Below are 21,332 nucleotides of genomic sequence, written 5' to 3'. Positions count from 1 at the left end.
GGGCGGAGCGGGGCGGGCTCAGGCCGCGGAGATCGAGCCGCTCGGCACTCCGAGGCCTGGAGAGGGCGCGTGGGGGCGGGCCCAGGCGACGGCCATCGAGCCGCTCGGCGCTCCGCGTCCGATCGCCGGGCGCAGGGATCCAGTTCAGATAGTGGAGATGCTGGGCCAGTCGATCGCTCAGGCGGTTCTCTAATTTAGGAGACGCCGTAGAAGCCGAGGGGGCTGAGTAGAAGGGGAAATGTCCGAGGAAAGATCTGTTTGATGCCTTTAACAAACCTGGTTGAGCGCTGGTAAGGAGTACTTACTTAACTTCCTTCTGTTGTTAAGTCTAAGACGGCAGGACCCACACCGGGGTCCTGCCCATGCTCTGCTTGGCCCATTCACTTAAACCTTCAAGTCTGGTGTCGCTAGACTTATCCGTAAAACGAAAAGTTTTGTTTTTATTTCCTTTTATTCCGTTCCCTACTGTCTTTTAAATGTAATGGCTATGAGCCCTTTGCTGACAGTGTTTTTAACTGTGAGGAAATAGGTTGCCAGGTTTTTCATGGACACAGAAAAGTAAGAAAGGATGTTCCGGAACAGGACGGCAACCAGGAGGAGGAAGTTTCCAGGGGAAACGCCACTGTCAGCTGCTGTAGTGTAGGGGTTGATGTTGGATACACCCCTTGAGCATGCGCCCCTGCACAGCTTGGTTGACTGGGACTGAGTTGGCCTGTCCAGAATGGAAGTATCTCAGTCTGTGTCTCTGTCAGGGCTCCATGGTGACATTACCACAAGTCCTTAGGCGGCTCAGAAGTTTGTGTTTTTTCTTTGTTGTTTTGTTTTTTCTCCTTTGATGGTGTAATATGTATGCCACGTGTGTGCCTGGTGCTCTTGGAGGTCAGATGAGGGCTTCATAACACCTAGAGTGTAGTTACAGACTGTCGAAAGCTGCCGTGTGGGTGCTAGGGAATTGAACCTGGGGCCTCTGCAAGAACAAGAAGTGCTTTTGCTCAGTTGAGCCACCTCTCCAGCCCCTTCAGTTGATCTTTTTATCTGTATATTTGCTTACTAGGTGGAATTTCCTTGCTTAATTTTTTTTTTAGCCAGTTAATGCCCTTGTCTGTTGACAGAGTAAAGAAATATGATCATAAGGCTACAATAGACATTTCACTCTTTAGCTTTAATGAATAATCTATTAGGCCAGGAGCATATCCCCCCTCCCTTCTGTCTTTCCTTCCCTCCCCTCCCCTCCCACTTCTTTTCTCTTCTCTTCTCCTCTCCTCCCCTCCCTTTTGTCTTCTCTTTCCTCTTTCCAGACAAGATTTCTCTGTGTAGCCCTGGCTGTCCTGGAACTCTATTTGTAGACCAGTCTGGCCTCGAACTCATAGAGATCTGCCTGCCTCTGCATCCCGAGTGCTGGGATCAAAGGTGTGGTGGGTGCCCCCACTCTTCTTTAATGATGTGAAAGAGTCCTTTTGACTATCACTAACATTTGTGAAAATGTAAGAAATGTGATTTTTATGGTCAATGTGAGCCAGTCTTGCTCAATGTTCTCTTGCTGTGAAGAGACACAGCGACCACAGCAACTTTTATAATGGAAAGCACTTAATTGGGGCAGGCTTACATATTCAAAGATTTAATCCATTATCAGCATGGTGGGAGACGTGGCAGCATGCAGGCGGACAGGGTGCTGAGAGGAGCTGAGAGTTCTACGTTTAGATCTGCAGGCCAAGAGCGACACTGGGCCTGGCTTGAGCATTTGAAACAAAGCCCATCCCCAGTAACACACTTTCTCCCACAAGGCCAACTTCTTCCAACAAGAGCACACTTCCTAATTCTTGTCAAGTAGTACCACTTCCTAATGGCGAAACATTCAAATCTGTGAGCTTATGGGGTCATTCTTATTCAAACCCCCACGGTCACATATACCAGTAAACATGGGAAATTATAAATAGCTCTGTCATAGACACTCAGAAACTGTTTTTATTGAAATGCATTGATCATTGATTGCTTGCTTGGGTCCACAGGTAAATAAAAGTAGTATGAAAGCCTGGCATTGCTGCCTTCATTTTGTGTCTGTCTTTTTTACTTTGGATCAAAATCCCACTAGACTCTGCATACACATGTTAACCACTCAGGCAGTATCTTTCACCTAGAGCGCACTGCTAGGTGTCCTGCCATGCAGCCTTGCGCGCTCCAGGGCCGAGAACTAGTTCTAATTTTAACTGTCTTCTGTCCGAATTTTCATCAGTCCCAGTCTACAAAGAAACAGACACAGAAAAATACATACATACATGAGAAACACAGGATTTAAATTGCTGGGGGAGCAGAATCTCTCTGCTCCTTCCCAGTCCAGGTTGGAGGAGCTGAATCTCTCTGTTTCCTCCCTGTTTACAGAAAGGGGCAAGCTGAGCATCCTACAGGATGTCCCATGGCCTCAGCATTAATGACATGTCTGTGTGCCTTAATGAGACCGTTCCAGGAGAGTGACCTTGAACCACTCAGGGGACTCGAACCCCTTCTACAGATGCTCTCAAGCCAGACCATCTCTCTGTCAAAAAAGTCAGAGAGGCAACAACAACAGAAACACAAAGAATCAGGCAAGTAATCAAACAGGGACGCCCTTGTGAGTGTTAACACAGTGCTCTGATAGAACGGCTGCCTAGTGGCGGTCTTTACAAAAATCAGATGGGAGGAGGACCGTCTCAGCTCCAGCCTCCCAAACAGAAATTGGAGTGTCCCCCAGTTCCCAGTCAAGCAATATTCTGACACGTCTGTCTATTGCAATGACTGATCAGGTGACCAAAAAGGTCTAGATAGGCACCTAAACTGAAACAGATTGGTACCATAGAAATCTGATTGAGAGGCTGCCTCATGGCAGCCATCTCTGACAAGAAACAGATTGGTAAAACAGAAACGGACTAACCTGTTCCGAGGTCGACCTCCAAGTTCAGTCTGATGAGGGTTGGGGAAGGGGTACGCCCTTTCCCGGCCAACACATCAAAAATGTAAGACCTGGGGTCTCACAGCTCAGGAGTTTAAGATAGCGCCCTTCCCAGAAACTCCCCCAGACCAAGACTCCTTGCAAAAGCAAGAGGTTTATTAACCATTATGCAATGGGGTCACCCTTGCTGGTCAGCAAAGAGTGGCACCGGGAGACAAAGGGCTTTAGGTTTTTAAAAGAAAAATTTCGGGACATTTGAAGTTGCAGTTTTGGCAATTTAGGATTGGATGAGGAAGCTATAAAGTAAGATAATTGGTTAGTCTTAGGTGCTCAAGCTTGGCCAGTCCTGCCAAGTGTGGATGCAGCTGCAATTTAAGGTAGGGGTGGTTAGCTCATTATTGAAGCTTAGGGCTGCAGGCTCTTCGCTGGAGATCAAAAGTTACTCAGAAGAAGTCTGGGTTCGTTGCTAAGAAACACTATCTCAAAGACAAGGGTCTGGTGGTTCTTTTTGCTGAGTGAAGGTCATTGCTTGCTTGCCCCCCCTTTTTTTTTCTGTCCTCACAGATAGGGTCACATTTTTCCATTCTCTGGAAAGGTACTAAGAGGCTTTAGCTTAACCTGAACCTAAAACTCAAAGCTATAGGCTTTAGAAGACATACAGGTTACAAAGTTAGTCTAACCCTTTCAGTTCAAGAATCTTATTTTAGGTAAATGCCTCTCCTGAGAAACACATCTAGTTGTATTGAAAATTTAATTTACTATTAAGTTTAAAATGGCCACCATTTGTCAAATGCCTGTCTTTAAGCACTATCCTCATAGTTAAAGTCAGCCACACCTGCTGCACATACCCTGCCCTCTACCTAGGGGTGGGGCTTCTCTCTCAGAGGCCCTTCACTGTATAATCCAAACATCTTGGTTTCAAAGCCCCTTTTCACCTTTTCTCCCCCTTCCCCCACCCCCAGCAAGTGCACACTGCCCTCCCCCCTTCCTCTCCCTCACTACTCCTAAAAAAAAACCCTGCATTTATATAATATAGCTTCATCTCACCATTAGCTCATTCTAGTTTGTTTAATCAATCAGCTAACACCTGATATTTCTGTAGAACCTAGTGATAGTATCATTTTTCGTGTCAATTTAGAGAGCATGATTCCGAGATAAGATTGTGTAGTTTGTCCAGGGTTAGAGAATACACGTTAATAAATACTGCAGAGCTTACATTAAGGCAAAATAAATACTTTATCACATGGGTCACATGCTGCACCTAAAAGAGAAATTAGACTGCTTATCCCTTTTTTAAAGGGATAAAAATGTTTAATTGTGGAAATATACTGCTAAATTGAGTCTATTGTAGTGGTGAATAGATATACATTACATTAGAAAATTAAGAATTTTCCAGCTATCCCACTACTAAGTTCTTTAAAATAGTATGGAATTAACATGCCATGATGCCATGATTACACAAAGGTAAAATGGGAGACACAGTGGTCATCACATACTTGTAGTTACAAGTCCTTAAAAATAGTAGCTGATCACGGTGACATACACTTTTAATCCCAGAACTCAGGAAGAAAGGCAGGTGGATCTCTGCACATTCAGTGTCAGCCTAGTCTACATAAAAGACAAAATAGAACAGAATTAACAGACAAATTAAATTAGCTGATTTTTAAATATTACATTGTGGTATAAATTTCCATTGTGGAAATTTTTCGACACTTACCATTTGTAAGGTAAATCATAAGAGAAAGTGATAGTAAAAATCTTTACCAACTTTATATTTAATGCAAAATGGAAGTAGTGAAAGTAATATGGTGTTTTACCTCAGTATATGGTAAACAATAATTTTATTATTTAAAAATTCAAAAGAGTTTTGGTGCGACAATTTCTGTGAGCTGTGTTGAGTGGCCATGAACAATGCTGTGCAGCCCAGCAGCAGGCCACACAACAGCTACCACAACCCAGGCGGCTGCCAGACAGTTCCGTAAATAAACACATTGTCTGGCCGGTTTCTTTCTATGGTTTGTGACTTTCTGGAGAGATGTGAACAAATGTCTGTTTACCCCAGATGGAGAACCAGCACCAAACAAGAGAATAATTCTATCCAAGTCTACTTTGGTGAACCAAAGAGTTTATTGGAGTGACTCAGAGGCAGAGAATGCATCACCAATAAGCCAATCCCTACATGGGCGATGACACAAGAAAGTTGCATCCTTGAAGCTTCTTGCCTAACTTGAAGATGACTCCACCAGAGAGACTCCTAGCAACTCTTCACGCCTTTTATAACCTTGGGGCCTTCTGAATCTTGAAACCTCCTAAGCCGTAGCTTCAAAAGCCTCTTTCTTGAATCTTCTGTGCCTCTCCTTCCAAAAGGAACGATGCAATTCAGGGGAGGTTAAAGTGGAAGTTTCTGGTTTCTTTGAAGATTGAGTTTTGCCATGTGATGTTTTGCCCAGGTTGGCTTGTGAGAGGGCACATGATGTTTTGCTGTGACCCTTCACCTGCGAGGGGTGTGACTTTGGCCCGCTGAGAACATCCATGGGTGGGCTTTGAGGAAAGGAGATATATAGGAACCCATGCACAGTGAGACATCACTTTTTGGATCGACATCACTATGCTGATCTTTGTGCTTCTACACTTGACTTCACAGAGAGAAACGTTCCAGAGAACTTCTTAGGGCAATCCAAGTGAGTCTTTCAGCTTTCACTGATTTTTTTGTGTCTCTGCTTAGTGTTGGCCTTTGGACTGGATTACTGGTATCCTGACAACTGAGTTTGGTAATCCCTTAAAGACCCATTGACCCTAATTAGCAGGAAGTAGATAAAAGAGATCTCTAGCCCTTTTTCCTACTAACCCCTACCTGTGGTTGCAGGGGTGTTGTGTGGTTGGAAGGGAGGGAAACGTGCTTAAGGACCCTAAATAAAGTAGGTTTGGTGAAAAATATAAGCTTACAAGACGTAGCTACCCAATATCATATACAGCATTCAACCTGCTTTATCTATATTCTTTTAGTGAGATGGGAAGAGGGTGTAGCAAGGTGCAAATGCTCAGAATTTCTTTGTAAATGTCCCCTGTGCCAGACTTTTTCCAACTGGTTGATAGGCTCTTGGTTATTGATTCATAGTTCAGTATTTTATTTTATTTCTTTTAATAAGTTTTTTTTTATCATTTTATGTGCCATGGTGTTTTGCCTGCATGTATGTATGTGTGAGTGTGTAAATCTCCTGGAACTGGAGTTACAAACAGTGACTCCATGTGAGCCTGCGAGCCTCCACGTGGGGGCTGAGAATTGAACCCAGGTCCTCTGAAAGAGTAGTCAGTGCTCTTAACTCCTGAGTCATCTCTCCAGCCCCTGGAATTGGCTATTATATAAGAGGTTCATTTAACTACATTTGGGAGGATGAAAATCCAAGATGAAGTAGCGCCATCAGTTTGGTCTCTAGGTCCCCTTGTCTATCTATATCATATAGCAGATGGCCTCATGGAAGGAGCACATTCAAGGTAGGGGATTATGTGGTGAACATAACCCACAGTGGGGAGAATGGAATCTTGCTCCTTATAACACTTACAAAGGTACTACCTCGAGGGCCTTAATTTTGAGTCTGTCTTGTTAGTCTCTCCCACCATCCTGATGCTTCTGGTGATCTAATTATACTAAGCTCCACTTTTTAAAGATTCCACTGCCTTCCAACACTGCTGCTCTGAGGACCAACGTGTCTTGGGAAGTATACCCAAATGTATTTGACATTAATATTTACTGTTGATGTATCTTTTAGTAAAGCTGTGGTTAATCCTAAACAGCTGTATAACCAAATCACCACGCAGAGACTAGGATTTATTTAGTTAACCTAGAACACAATGCTGGGCAATAGTTACTCCATCCTAACCCTCCAACCCCGCATAGTTCATACCATTCAGATTCACCCATTATGCCTGCTTTTAGTGATATCTTAGACCCGATTCATTTCTCCATGTCATCGTTCCAAGACCTCTCCTCCAGCTTCTGCTCTCCCCCTTCTCCCTCCTATTCCTTTCTCTCCTCTGGCTCTTCCCTCTCTTCCTCCCACTCCTTCCTCTCCTCCCACTCTGAACCAGGATGTCTCACCCTATCCTCTCCATTGCTCAACATTGTGGCTAGTTATTTTAATTGACAAATTCGAGAACAAATGGTAGCATGTTTACACAAACTTGAAACAGGTGATGCTTAGAATAAACATCACAATGCAGTGTCTGAATTGAAACCAGATAGTGGGGGAAAGAATCAGGATTTGAATGGACAGGGGTGTATACCTTCCAAAAGAACATTATACCAACACCCAAACCATTTCCAGATCATAGAAAAGGAAAAGAGCAATGATTAAGAGAATGAGTGTCTGTTAGGGGTGAAAGGATGAAGAGCCATCAGTGATCAGTGATCACACTTGTATAGAGCAGTCAAGACAGGAAAGTTTAAATAAAACAAGTTGAGCTTGGTGGTACATACCTGAAAACAATCTCAACACCTGAGAGGCTAAGGCAAAGGATGATAAACTCAACGCCAGTTTGAGAATATATAGCAAGGACTGCCTCAGCAATGAAAAACAAAACACACAAACAAAGCTGGGAGAATGCTTGCCTAACCTGTTCCAGGGTCTGGGTTCTATCCCAAACACACACACACGGGGTGGGGGGAGAAAACACATTAAAAATAGAAGAAGCGTGGGGGAGGCTAGTTGAGCACTTCTTTTGCAGGGTTGAACCTCTGAAAAACCCCCACCCCAATGAAGTGGAAAGGAGATGGAGTGGCTATGAGTGTCAATAAAATACTGGAAAAGCCATTAGATTTATTGACTCCTAGGCCATTACTGATCTTTCAGAAGTATTTTTGATTAACATGAGAGAAATAGAATGTAATGAGCCTGTAAGACAGCAGAGCTGTCAGGAGCAAAGTTGAGAGACATTTTTGGTGACAGTGGCTGGGCAATGGCCCTAAGACACTGAGAGCATGTAAGACAGCAAAGCTGTCAAGGATAGATAAGAAGATATTTTAAGTATCTAATTACTAAGTAATGCCCTTAAGATACTAAGTAGTAAAATTAAATAATATCAGCTGATTAGCAGCTGGTGCGTGTGAACGAGTGATAAATCAAACCTATGCCCTGAAAAAAGTATAAAAACTGGAGCCTGAGCCCACCTGGGTGTGTCAGGCCAGACTCTTTGGTGAGTATGCCGAAAGACCGCCACTAACCAGCCAATTCCAGAACAGGCTGCTTGAAAAGCCCAGACCACTTAACAAACCGGTTCTGAAAGGACCACCTTATCAGACCGGCCATGGAAGGCAGCTCCAGAGAAACCGCAGCTTCCTTTGCATCTGAGGCCTGGCTGGAGCAGAGAAGCTCCAAGGCCTATCAAGTCATCAGAAGATGCATCTGAGGTCCAGCTTGAACTGCGAAGTTCCGGGACCTAGAAGACAGCTGAAGCCAGAGGCAAAAGTGTCCGAGCCTGTACCTGTGGCCAGGTTGTATTCCCCATAAGATGTATAATGTGCTAGGCAACTTTTAGATATTTGTGTGATTTGTGTGATTAAAGCAGCATTCAAAAATCATTCTGGCGTTGGCTTTTATCAATACCTTGCTGCCCTTTGTGGTGTCTCGGTTAAAGTCCTCTGGCATAATTAAGCGCTCGTAACATAGAAGCCATGTTGTCAAGTTTAATTTTGAGTAGAAATACAGACTCCTATTTATAGTTTGAATAAGAATGCCCTCCCATAGTCTCATATATTTGCATGCTTAGTCACCAGGGAGTGGCACTATTTGAAAGGATTAGAAGGATTAAGAGGTGTGAACTTGTTGGAGAAAGTATGTCACTGAGGATGGCTTTGAGGTTTCAAAGGCCCATGTGAAGCCCAGACACTTTCTTTGCATATGGGTCAGGATTTAACTACTGTTCCAGCACCTGCCTGCCTGCTGCCATGCTCCCTGCCATACTGATAGTGGACCAAGCCTCTAAAATTGTACAAAAGTTTCCAATTAAATGCTCCCCCTCATAATAGTTGCTTTGGTGTCTCTTCACAGCAACAGAACAGTCACTAAGACACATTTTGTGGAGTCAAGGTACCATAAAAAATAAACAAGATATATTTACTAATAATGACGTTTTGCCACTTTAAGAGTGAGATTGAAAATCCAAATAAAAATAGCTACAAAAATGAGAGGACGGTATTTGCAAATGGAAGAGTTCTAGAAGGAGAAATGGCCTGTCTTTAGAGGCAAGAGGCTGTGTGTGGATACTGATGAGAGACTGTGAAATGGGAAAGAGAAAATGAGGGCGCTTCCAAGATGTTTCCAAATGTAAAGTGACAAAGGTGAGACCTAGGTTAAAGGTGTGTCTTCCTACCTCAAGATCTGGATTAAAGGTATGTTGTCTTTCTGCCTCAAGATCTGGATCACAACTGCTTTCTGGATTGTAGTTAATTCCAGAGATAGTCAAGTCAACAAACAACAATTGCCATCACAATTGATTAGCAAAAGTTGGCCTACTGGCATTGTTTTTGTTTTGTTTTGTTTGTTTTACATTTAAATAATATAAAACAACAACAACAAACAACAATAAACAAAGGGGCTAGATGTGGCTCAGCTGGTAAAAGGAGTAGCAGCAAAGCCTAATGTCCTGAGTTTGATCCCCAGGAACTATATGGTAGAAGGAGAGAACAGACTCCGTTCATTTGGAATATTCACACACACACACACACACAAACACACACACACACACACACACGTACAGGTAATGTTTTTGTATGCATGACATGCATTGTGTGCTACTAAGTCATGCCCATAGTTTAAAATACATTAGTGCTTTCCTCATAGATTAAAGTTCAAACAGAAATAAATATATCAAATATACATTGCCACAAATGTTTAGGAAACAGTGAGAAAAAAAAAAGATTTTTGACAGTTAAGACTAGAAGGGAACTTAATATAAGAGGAAAAAAATAGATTTTCTAAGAGCAGTACCTCTGAGTGGGAAACATCTAAGCTGACTAAAAGTATGAAAGGCTCCAATCATGAAAAACAAGGGAGAAAATGTTCCAGGCAGAAAGGACAGGAAAGGCCACTAGGCAGGAAAGAATGTGGCATTCAAAAAATACTATTTTGACCATTGTGCTGAAAAATCACATAAAACTTTCCGTCTTTATTATGTTGAAGTGGGTGGTTTTTTAATGTTAACTACACTCATGTGTTGGGCATCAGACCTCTGGAACCTTTGTAACTTGCAAAATTCAAATTGTATACTTCTTGGCAACATCCCTTTTGTCCTCAGCTCCAAGAGCTGGCAACCATAATTTTGCTTTTCTCTTCTTCTCTTCCTTAGCCCCACCCCAGACTTAGGGATGGACTGTCATGCTACCAAACTGGACCTCTGAATTTCTAGGTAGCCAAGAATGGCATTGAATTCCTGATCCTTGTCCCAAGTGCTGGGACTACAGGCATGTTCCATCATGCTCTGCTCACAGGTCTGCCTTATATCTGTGTGTATTTGGCCATGTCAGATACATTATGTAAGTGGAATCATGCGGCATTTCTCTTGGTGGCTGGCTTATTTAGTATAGTAGTGTCTTTAAACATATGTCAGGATTTCCTTTTTAAGCCTGAATGACATTCTGTGGCACATATATACTGCATTTTTTTTCGTTCATTTACCCACTAGCATTGTTGTTTCTATTAGGAACACTTGGGATGCTTCTCTCTCTTGTCCATTGAGACTAATGCTGCTGTGATCATGATTTGTAAGTATCTCTTCAACATTTTCCTTGGTTGCAGAGGACCCAAGGTCAGCGGCCAGCACCCATGTTGGGCAGATCTCAACTCTAACTGTCCTTTCTGAGCACTCTCCTACTTTTGGCATGCACATACACAGACACAGATGCACACAAGTAAGAATAAGTAGTTTTTAAAAAGACTTTTCTTCTCATACTTCTGTTTTCCTTTTATTTTTCTTTCTTTGGATATAGACTCTGGGGTGAGCTTGCTGGAGCACGCAATAACTGGTTTTAAATTTTTGAGAAACTTCCCCAACAGGGCCATTTTGTACTTCTACCAATAGTATAGATGGGTTTCAATTTCTCCACATTCTTAGTAGCATTTGTTATCTTCTTTTTTTTTCCTTCCATGCTCCTTCCTGTGGTATGTAATGGTTTTTAAATTGTTTTTGTTAAGCTAGGATCTTGCTGTCTAGTCCACACTGGCCTGGTTCTTGACATCTTTCTTCTCAGCACTGATTACAGGTGTGTACTACCACATCTGGCTTTGTAAGTTTGATTTATATTTCCTTTCAATAGCAGTGTGGATATGTGCGTGTGTGTATCTACATATGTGTGTGTGTATCCACATAGTCCTTTGTCTGTTTTTACCACAGCCTATTGCCATTGGTGTATATGAGTTGTTAATATGTTCTAGATATTAGCTCCATTAGTTATGATTTATAAGCATTATATCCTGTCCTGTAGCTGTCCATTAACTTTTGTTGAATGATTGATGTCATGTACAGGACTTTCAAAGTTTTATTTAGTCCCACTTGTCCATTTTTTGCTTTTGGAGTTATAGGTAAGAAATCCCAGCCAAACCCAATGCTGTGAAGCTTTCTTCCTGTGTTTTGTAGTTTTTTGGTGCTTCACTTTGAATTAAGTTTTATATGTGGTTAAGATTGGAAGCCAACTTTATTCTTTTACAACTGGAGTCTCAGTTTCTCAATTCTCAAAATTTTGATGTTTATGAGAAAAGAGGGGCAGGCCAGTTGATTGGAGGGTGGTTAACAAGGAGCATAGTGGGATATGAGATTGGGTCATGAAGGCACTTTAAAGCATCCCAAGAATTTAGAAACTGGAAAGCTTCGTGATCAGATTAATACTTGAAAAACACAAAACAAAACAGTACCTTCCATATGCAATACCAAATAACATTAGCATCTTTGCAACTTTTCAGCGAGATAACCCATTTATTTTACCAATAATATTTACCCTTCTTGCTTTTTGTTGTTGTTGAGATAGGATCTCTATGTAGCCCTGGCTGGCCTCAAACTCACAGAGATCTGCCTGCCCCTTCTTCCCAAGTGTGCCACACTCCCAGCCCCCTTCTACCTTTTCAGTCTTCTTTCCCTTTAAACTATTAACTCTGTGAACTTCCATCTTTTGTCTTATGTAGCTTTAAACCTGTCCTGATTTTTGGAGGACACTAAATGCTGACTTTACAATTGGTCTTCTTGCTGCAATTATCCTGTGCTCCTCTCATTTCTTCTCAGTCAGTATACATTATGGTGGAGTCTCAGGATTTTCTTTGTCTAATAGGTACTGCTAGTGTAATAGATCATAACAGTGCCTTGAGAGAAATTACATTCTGGACCAAGCCCATCGGGTTTACTCTTTGAAATAATAATGAACACATGGTCCGTTAATCTCATTCCTAGACATATATCTCAATAGGAAACATACCTTCATACAAATACTGTATGTTAATGTTCATAGCAGCATTACTCATAATAGCCCAGAGTAGAAACAATTAATATCCATCTTATTCAGCCATAAAGTAGAATAGAATATTGATACATACTACATAAGAGATGAGCCTTGGAAATAATCTAAGTGAAAGAAGCCAAACACAAAAAGACCACACATTATGATTATGTCTTTATGACATGCACAGAGTATGTAAACCTCTACAGACAAAGTAGATAGAGGAGATGGGGGACAGATAGAAGTAAGGTAGGGAATGTCTATACTTTTATTGATACAGTTTATGTTATATGGTGTATGTTTCAATTCTTCAAATGCTATTTTTAATATGACTTTTTCTACCATATGTCAGAGAAATGAAGATAAAGACACTATTCAAGCCAGGTCTGGTGGCTTATGCCTATAATCCTGGCACTGTTGTAAGGCAAGAGGATTAATGTGAGTTTGAACCCAGCTTGGGCTACATGATGAGTTCTAGGCCAGCCAGGACTACAGAGTGAAACCTTGTTAGAAACAAAACAAGAAACAAAACAAAACCAAAAGACCCAATCAACCAACCAACAACCAACTGGAAGATAAACTATTTGGAGATGAGGTGCCTTAGTGACAATAAAAAAGTTTGGCACCGTAATTTGAGATTCTTCTCAAGAAAAGAACTTCCTTGTATCCCAGCCACCTCATGGCAAGAGAAGAGTTTCCACTTTAGAGAAGGATAACATTGGACTAGAGGGAATTTTAGTTTTGTTTCTTTGAGGCTGCTGGATCAGAAATGTAAGATGAGTATGTTGGGTGGAGCATTGCAATGAATTTTATTTGTTGAATTCTATTTTAAAGTCAGTTCCTTTGGTTGTGGAAAGTATTTTGTTATGGGCTGAGATTGGAGACCATGCCCTAAAATGTGACACTTGAGATGCTCATGGTTCAGAGTGCTGAGTGCCATAATCTTGGAGAAAAATAAGTTGTTTTTCCAGGTATTTTTCTTCCTGCACAGGAAGTGGTTGACAATAAAATTATGGAGAAAACATTGTTACAGTGTACCCTTTTAATCTTCCCCATATCCAGGCTTCACATAAGATCCAAAAGGAAGAAGATTTGTGAGCCCTTTCTTGTAGGGGTCCCACACACCAGACACAGATCATGAACTTTGGGGCTATTTCCTTCTCTCCCCATCTTCCCAGTTTTCCTAGAGTTACAGCTCCAGGCTGAAAGGCAAACAGATCACTTGGCTGTTTCCTGTGTGCTTTACTTCTCCCACGAAAGTGAATGGGAATGCTTTAATAGTCCATACACTTAGGAAAATTTTACAGCTACAGATTCAGTTACAGAAGAAATGACTGAACAAGAATCCTGGGAGGTGAATGCAGTACCTATGGCTGAGCTCTATCAGGTCTAAGTATAATTTCCTTCATTTATTTTCAAGAGATTGGAGTTTGTTATCAATTCTCTGTGTATGGTTGCCAGTGTGTGACCATCTGTCTCCTGGTATGATGCCAATTAACTTTTAACAAGACTGATACATTCTTTCAGTCAGAAGAGTCAGTTCTGCTAATGTAAAAGTTAATTTAGCAACTCTGAATCTTTTTCCAATGAATCCAAATCTTTGTATAAGAAAAACTCTTGGCAAACTACAAGATCTATACAAACTGAACACAGTACTGCCATGACTTCAATCTGAGGAACCAGTATTAGCTTGGAATTACTTCTCAGTTCAACACTATCCTCTAGAAGGCACTGACTCCCAGCTAATAAAATGGTATGAAATCACCCTAGGTTGTTATGCCTTCCTTCCATCATTGCAAGACACAGGAGACTGACCACTCATTTCTTAAGTCAAGTGTAGAAAACAACCCATCTGCTGAGATCACTAGCATGAAATAGTTTCCATTATTTCACAAGCCACTCCCTGTGCCCCATAGAGAATTCCCTTTATCCAATTATATATCCCACTCACAAAGTGTTTTCAGACCTGGGACCAGTGCTCCCCCACTGGTTGCAATTAAATGTGAGACACTATCAGCTGAGCAGGACATGTGGGAAGTCCAGCTTTTGCCTCTCTGCCTCTGGCATGGAGATCTTTCAGTTTCTTTCAAGTAACAGTTCTACAAATGATTTTCTTTTTCTCCTGGTGCTTTCTATGGACTAGTCTCTCAGTTATCGATAGGCCAATGTAGGTACCATTTCGAGTCCCTCAGTCTTCTATTCCCTTCTGGTAAGTCATCATACTCTTCAGTCCTTCCAAAGAACATTTCTTAGATAGTTTTTTTCCCAACTGTGATGGTCCTGGTTCTCTTTTTGCCTCTCGTGGCTTGATAGGCTTAAGCTAAAGGGCAGAAATAGAAGGCTCCTAAAACTTGCTTTCAGCTGAGTTTCCAGTTTGACCTACTGCTGCTTTGCTTTGCTCCCACTGTAAACTCTTGCCCCAAACACACACATTTCTCCCTCTCATGTTTATGCTCTGTATTGGTTTTTCATTGCCTCTGCAATGAATGACCAAAGTGTTAGTGCTATGAACAATGCAAATGGATTATTTTTTCAGTTACAAAGATAAAAAACCTGACATGCATTTTTCTGGACCACAAAAACACATCAGTGGGGCTATCTTCCTCTGGCCTGCCCTAAAGGACAGATAGGCATAGTTTACCTTCCCAGCCCTTACAGTCCACCCTCTTTCCCTGGCTTGTGGATTCCTTCATCTGTCTTCAAAGCCAGACATAGCATACTGATTCCCAACATGCTCCCAGCACTCTGGTTCTTGCTCTCCTGCTTTAAAAGGATCCTAGTCCATACACTGGACTCACATGGCTAATCTAGGCTAATCTCTTGATTTTACTATCAGCAGATTAGCAACCTTACCTCCTCTGTGCCAAGCAAATGATCCACAGATCCTGGGGCATTGGGATATAGACATCTTTAGGGGGAACATGGTTCTGCCTGCCATCCTCTCTTCTCTCCTTTACCCCCCCATCCAGATTGTCTGAAGCATGTTTCATTTATTACTTCTTATTCTTCAGTTAGTTGGTGCAACAACTAAGTCCTTTTGATTATTGTTAGCAAAACCTCATGTATATATTGTAACTGAGCAAGTGTAACAGGCAAATTATATATCCAGACATCTAGATTTCTATTCTTGTAAGTAATACAGTGCTGAATGGGCTCATCTAAACTCAGTCTTTCTTTTAATTTATTTTAGATTTATTTCTCTCATGTATCTTAGTGTCTTTACTTATTGTATGTGGGCCACATCTGTGCTTGGAGCCTATCATGTCAGAAAAGGGTATCAGATCCCCTGAAACTGTAGTTTTGAATGGTTTTAAAACACCATGTGGGTTGCTGGGAACTGACCCTGGGTTCTCTGTGAAAGGAGCAGGTGATCTTAACTACTGATCCATTTTTTTTGTGCCAGGCTTTCAGTCTTTAAGTCACAGAGATAATCAGTCTGGAAATCCTAATACAACAACACATTTTAACATCTAACTAACTTTAACTGTATTAGTGATAACACATGCTTATTAATTATGCATCATAGCTAAGTCCTGCAAGAAGCATTTTGAATAAGTAAAGACTAGTCGTAGAGGCTAAGATATAGGGTATTCTAAGATAATTCTGCATTAATGATTGCACTTTAGCAAATCTCTACCACAGCTCTGGTTTTAATTGCTTTCTTTGGGGAGAGGGGAAGGAGGCAAGCACAGATGGCAACAGATAAGTTGTTTACGTTTTTGGTATGGGACATACTGCAAACAGTAATTGCCTTTCCTGGGGACAGTATGTAAGGATCCAAAACTTTGGTCTGAATAGACAGTACTTCTGTTGTCTTTTCCGACGTCATGCCCTTGACAGGAAGAACTAGAGATGATGGGGAAGAAGCAGCCAGGATTTCTTGGAGAGGCCTCTAGAGTGGTGGTTCTCAGCCTGTGGGTTGTGACCCTTTGTAGCTGAATGACCCTTTCACAGGCGTTGCCTCAGGCCATCAGAAAACACAGATGTTAGCATTGCGATTCATAACAGTAGTAAGACCACAGTTATGAGGTAGAAATGGAAATAATTGTATGATTGGGGGTCACCACAACATGAGGAACGGTATGAAAGGTCACAGTGTTAGGAAGGTTGGGAACCACTGCCCTAGAGGGTGGATTACCTCCTCATGTTCCTCTTTATTGAAATAAAGTCAGGTACAAAGCACAGAGCAAAACATATTATAGATTTTTTTTCGCCCCTTTCTAAGAAAGCCTTTTTTGGCCTACCCTTAGGTCAGGAAAGAGGTCTCAAAGTTATCTGCTATAAAAATATGTTACAGTTTTCCTTTAGAGCACCACTACCCTGATTGCAGATGTTTTACATGTCTTTCACATGATTGTCTTGCTTGTCACTTATCTTTTTGTTTTAGATTTTATAATGCCTTATATCACCTTCAGCTGGGCAGACAATTCCTGTATGCCATCTCATATCTCCCGCCCCCATTTCATGCCTTCTGCCTTAACCATTCCTATATGGGCTATCTTCCATCCATAACCCCAAGATACTTGCTTGTGTTATTCATCTGGGCCATTTCTTTCCTCTGCCCACCATTCTCGGAGTCCCACTCCCTCCCCGACCATGTGGCTCCCTCTCTCTTCCTGTACCAATTATCACTTACCTATATCTTAACCATGCCTACTCTAAGTGATAGCTTATGTTAGATATTTCAGATATTTAGTGAACTGATAAGGCCTTGCATTGGTGGATTATATGTGTTTTGCTTCTTTGCAATTGTGCAGTATTTCAAGCACAACTGATATCCTTGACTCTTAATCAGGGCTTTGTGAAAGGCCTCACACCTCCCTGATTGGGAACCTACTATATTGTGATATAGTAGCTAAAGTTATATCAAAGACTCTTCAGTTCTTAGTTGGGTAGAGAGAAAACAATGTGAACTCAGGGAGTAACACAGTAGAAAACATGCCTTAATATTCTTTGTAGGGGACTTTAGGGTTAACCTTTTAAAATTGTGGAGCTAAAACTATCAGCAGTGGTGAGGAGACACATCCTGGAATTGCCACGAGTGGCCCAAAGAGTTTTTGTCTTTAGGGACGACCACTCAGGTAACACAGATTTTCAAATACTCTGCAGAAAGAATTTCAAGATAAGTCAGAGTGAAGGAAAGTTGGTGAAATTTTTGTGCGTATGTAGCTGGTCTTTGGTCCTTTGTAGGTTTTTCTTTTTATCACCCTTTATCCCTCCCTGATCCTTGTTTCACCCCCTATCTCTAAATAGAAAAGCAAGAGGGGAGAGAGAAATGGAGATCCCTGAATCTAATTTATTTCCTTTTGTTTCTTCTTTGAATACAACTACTAACAAACTTCAACCAAACCCCCTGAACGAACAACAACCACCAACCCCGCTTCTCAGGAGCCCTGGCATTTATATACCCTCTGAAAAGTTTCCAGAAATCCAAACATCACCCAATTGTAGAAACTATCTGCAGCTGGTAAAACCATGCCCCTACTAGAGCGAAAAGTAAATCATGGTCAGCTGCTGCAGACAGTCCAAAGCAGCCCCACATTCCAACACCTGTGGTTTTTAGGAAACGAGATCCTCCAAAAGTCACGACATGTGTAAGTGATAGATAGTGCCCAATGTAGATTTAAGCACTGGCTTTTAGAAAGTGATACATAAGGACAGAATATACCCAGGTGTGGGTGTGGCCTTCTCAAGAGAGCACCACTTAGGTGGCTTTATAATGTGACATAAAGGCTGAGTTTCATTGGCCAAAGGATGTAATTTACAAGGAGCAACAATTAAGCAAAGCTTTAGAATTATGTACAGAAATATGAGCTAGTTTATTTTCCTATTTTTTTTTTATAAATGAAATTTTTAAAATAGCTTTATAAGGTATGCTGTTTGGTTTAGAGATGAGAAATGAGTGTTAATATGGTTAAACCCCAGGTCTTAAGCAATCTGGCCCTGTGTAAGCATAGTTTGTTCTTTTGTTACATTGTTGACTTTTATTTTTTAAATCATTGTTTGATATATCTTTAGGAAAACTGGCATAATTTGTAATTCAGGCTTTACCAGTTGCATTGAACAACAACGTTTCTGTTGTTTTGTTTGGTGTTTGACTTTTAGCTAGTGGGAAACAGGACTACACTCCAAGACATTATCTTTTCATGCCCCTTAATTTGTCTTGCCTTTCTATCCTGTCTCACATCATATCCGCCTTACTTATTGCTCAGTTAGATTTTAAAGCAGAGTGTGGTCTTGGAGCAATATCATCATAAGGGGCATGGCTGGAAGGATCAGTAGCTCAGGGTTAACGTCTGTGTAGAGCTTTGTTGGGATGTACTGTGTGAAGGTGTGTTGCTGTATGTTGTTAGTTATGTGCTGGCAGAGAGATATGGCCCATCACTGGTCTCATATTTTGTAAATATTTGTTCCTGTCTTACCTGCCTAAGGCAATCTAGAACTGCATCTGATTGGCTTTAGTAAAGAGCTGAAGGCCTATAGCATGGCAGGAAGTGGAGGGCTGAACTTCTGGAAAGAGAGAGAGAGAAGAAATCAGAGGCGAGATATTTGCCATTGGATGCACAGAGGAACAGACGGACATGAACAGGAGCGGAGAGGTAGAGCTGGCAACATGTGGGACATAGTGTGAGGGTTAGCTGGGCTAGGGTTAGAGTAGCTGAGAGTCCGCCCAGCTAAAACGACTAAGCTTTAAAATATTAATAAGACCCTGCACCAGCCATCTAACTGGTGGGTCTAGTAGTCCTGTTATAAAACATTGATTAGCAACTTGTCAGAAACATAGATTTCTGGGTCTGCTGAACTAAAGAATCAAAATTCAGCTGGGGGCTGGAGGTGGGGCAACTCATCAATGTTTTAAGAAGTCCTATAGGACTTCATCCTCTACTGACTAGTGTTTGTGGTACTGGAAGGTACTCTGCATGCTGCTAGAGGAGGAAGGTGACTATCAACCCAGCTATAAACCCTACAACCTACAGCGCTGACCTGATACACTAGTGCACAAATGTTGTGGGAGTAACCAGCCATTCTATGATTAGATATAAGGCCCAGTCAACGAGGTGAAACACACACTTGACACTGCTAGTGGCAATGAACCTTAGACTGGATAGGTCATAGACCTAAGGGAAAACCAAATACCATTGTTGTGCTAAAGGAACAGCAATGGAATGACTTTTAAAGACATTGCTGGGTGGAGCCTCTCAGAAGACAGCTATGCTAAGTTCCTGTCTGTAAGCAGAGCAGAGCATTGTTGCTAGTGTCAGGGGTTGGTGCTCTCCCATGGGGTGGGTCTCAGCTTGTGTCAGGGATTGGTTGAACATTCCCTCCATCTCTGCTCTATCTTTAGGGTAAATTTTGGGTTGAAGTTTTTGTGGGTGGATTATTCTATCTCCTTCTACTAGGTGTCCTGTCTAGTGAGAGGGTGGTCTCTTCAGTTTCCATGATTCCCACTGCCAGGGGGCTCAGTGAGAGTTACCCTCATATCCTCCCTGTAGCCTGCCCTGTTGTAGGTTTCCAGCTTGTCTCAGAAATGCCCCCTCCCACAGTTTCTCTTCTCTCTGCAAGCTTTATGTCCTTCTGACCCCACTCTCACCATATCTGCTCCCATCCTTGTTTTCCTCTGTGCTCTCTCTCTTAGCTTGTTCTGTCTCTTCAACTACTTTGCTCCCTATTCTATTTCCCCTTATGAATGAAATTCTAGCATCCTCACTTGCGCCCTCCTTGTTAGTTAGCTTCTTTGGGTCTGTGAATTATAGTATGGTTATCCTGTTCTATATGGTTATGTTATGCCTAAGTCTTGTGGACCCCAAAGACCACCAAGGACCAGATTCTGTTGCAAACACCGTAGCGTCTTTTTATTACAAGCTCAAGCTCGGGCCCACACCATCACCTAAGCAGCAGTTGAGTGTAGAGCTCCAAGCTCAGGGGGAGGAGGGCTTATATTTAGGGTTACATCAAAGTTTAGGGAATTCCAGCTCGCAATTGACATTTAGCAAATATCAGGTGTCCAGAGGAAATTGTTTGTCTGGAGGGCCAAGCCATACTAATTGTTTTACTCATCCTATTGTAAAGAACACCTGAGTAAACTTCAGGCATTCACTGATTAGCTGTTGCTACTGGTGATGGTTAAATATTACTGGTTTTCTCCATGCTATTCCTCAAGTAGGGGACTTGTCTTTCTAGAATTGGTGACCTATGGCCTAGTTCCTGGGACTGGTGGCTTTTGGGGTATGTTGGGAGGAGTCAGGCCTGGTTCTCTCAGTTAATATCTGCTTGTGGAGTGCAGGGAGCCTTGTGGAAGAGTGGGAAGGAGAGATATAAGGACCCAGAGTGGACAGGAGCTTCACAAGAAGATCAACGGAGCCAATTAACTTCAGCCCAGCGAGTCCTGCAGAGACTGAAGCATCAACCAAGGACTATGCATGGACAGAATCTAGGCCCTCTACACATATATACCTAATGGGCAACTTGTTCTTTTGAGTTCCTTAGTAAGGGGAATAGGGGCTGTTTCTGACATGGACTCTGTTGCATGCTTTTTGATCACTTCCCTCTGGTGGGGCTGCCTTACCAGGCCACTGTGGAAGAGGATGTGCTCAGTTCTGAGGTGACTTGAAGTGCTGGGGTGGGTTAGTAGCCACACCTTTCCTGAGGGGTGGGAGAGGGAGGAGGGGGAAAGAGGCTGGGGGCAGGAGAAGAGGATGGGGAAAATGATTGGGATATAAAGTGAACAACTAAATAAATAAAGTTAAAAAAAAGACATTTGGCTATAATCATGTCTGCCTGCATGCCAACATGTTTCTTGTCATAGTAATAATAGACTAAACCTCTAAACTGTAAGCCAGTAGAAATTAAATGTTTTCCTTTATAAGAGTTGCTGTGGTCATGGTGTCTCTTCACAGCAACATATCAGTGCCTTGCTCAGCCCCC

General features: G+C 42.0%; 1 protein-coding gene across 1 annotated transcript in view; it reads left to right on the top strand.

The window, feature by feature from the left end:
- The first annotated feature begins 89 nt into the window (after nt 1-89).
- The window catches only part of Mettl13 (methyltransferase 13, eEF1A N-terminus and K55), a 38,570-nt gene continuing 17,327 nt past the window's right edge, over nt 90-21,332 (top strand). Inside the window, exon 1 of the mRNA XM_060364578.1 lies at nt 90-290. The gene's annotated coding sequence lies outside the window, so the exon portion shown is untranslated. The remainder of the gene's footprint in view (nt 291-21,332) is intronic.

This window comes from Meriones unguiculatus, chromosome 11, assembly GCF_030254825.1.
Source record: "Meriones unguiculatus strain TT.TT164.6M chromosome 11, Bangor_MerUng_6.1, whole genome shotgun sequence".
Taxonomy (NCBI): domain Eukaryota; kingdom Metazoa; phylum Chordata; class Mammalia; order Rodentia; family Muridae; genus Meriones; species Meriones unguiculatus.
This window is presented reverse-complemented; position numbering and strand designations above follow the sequence as displayed.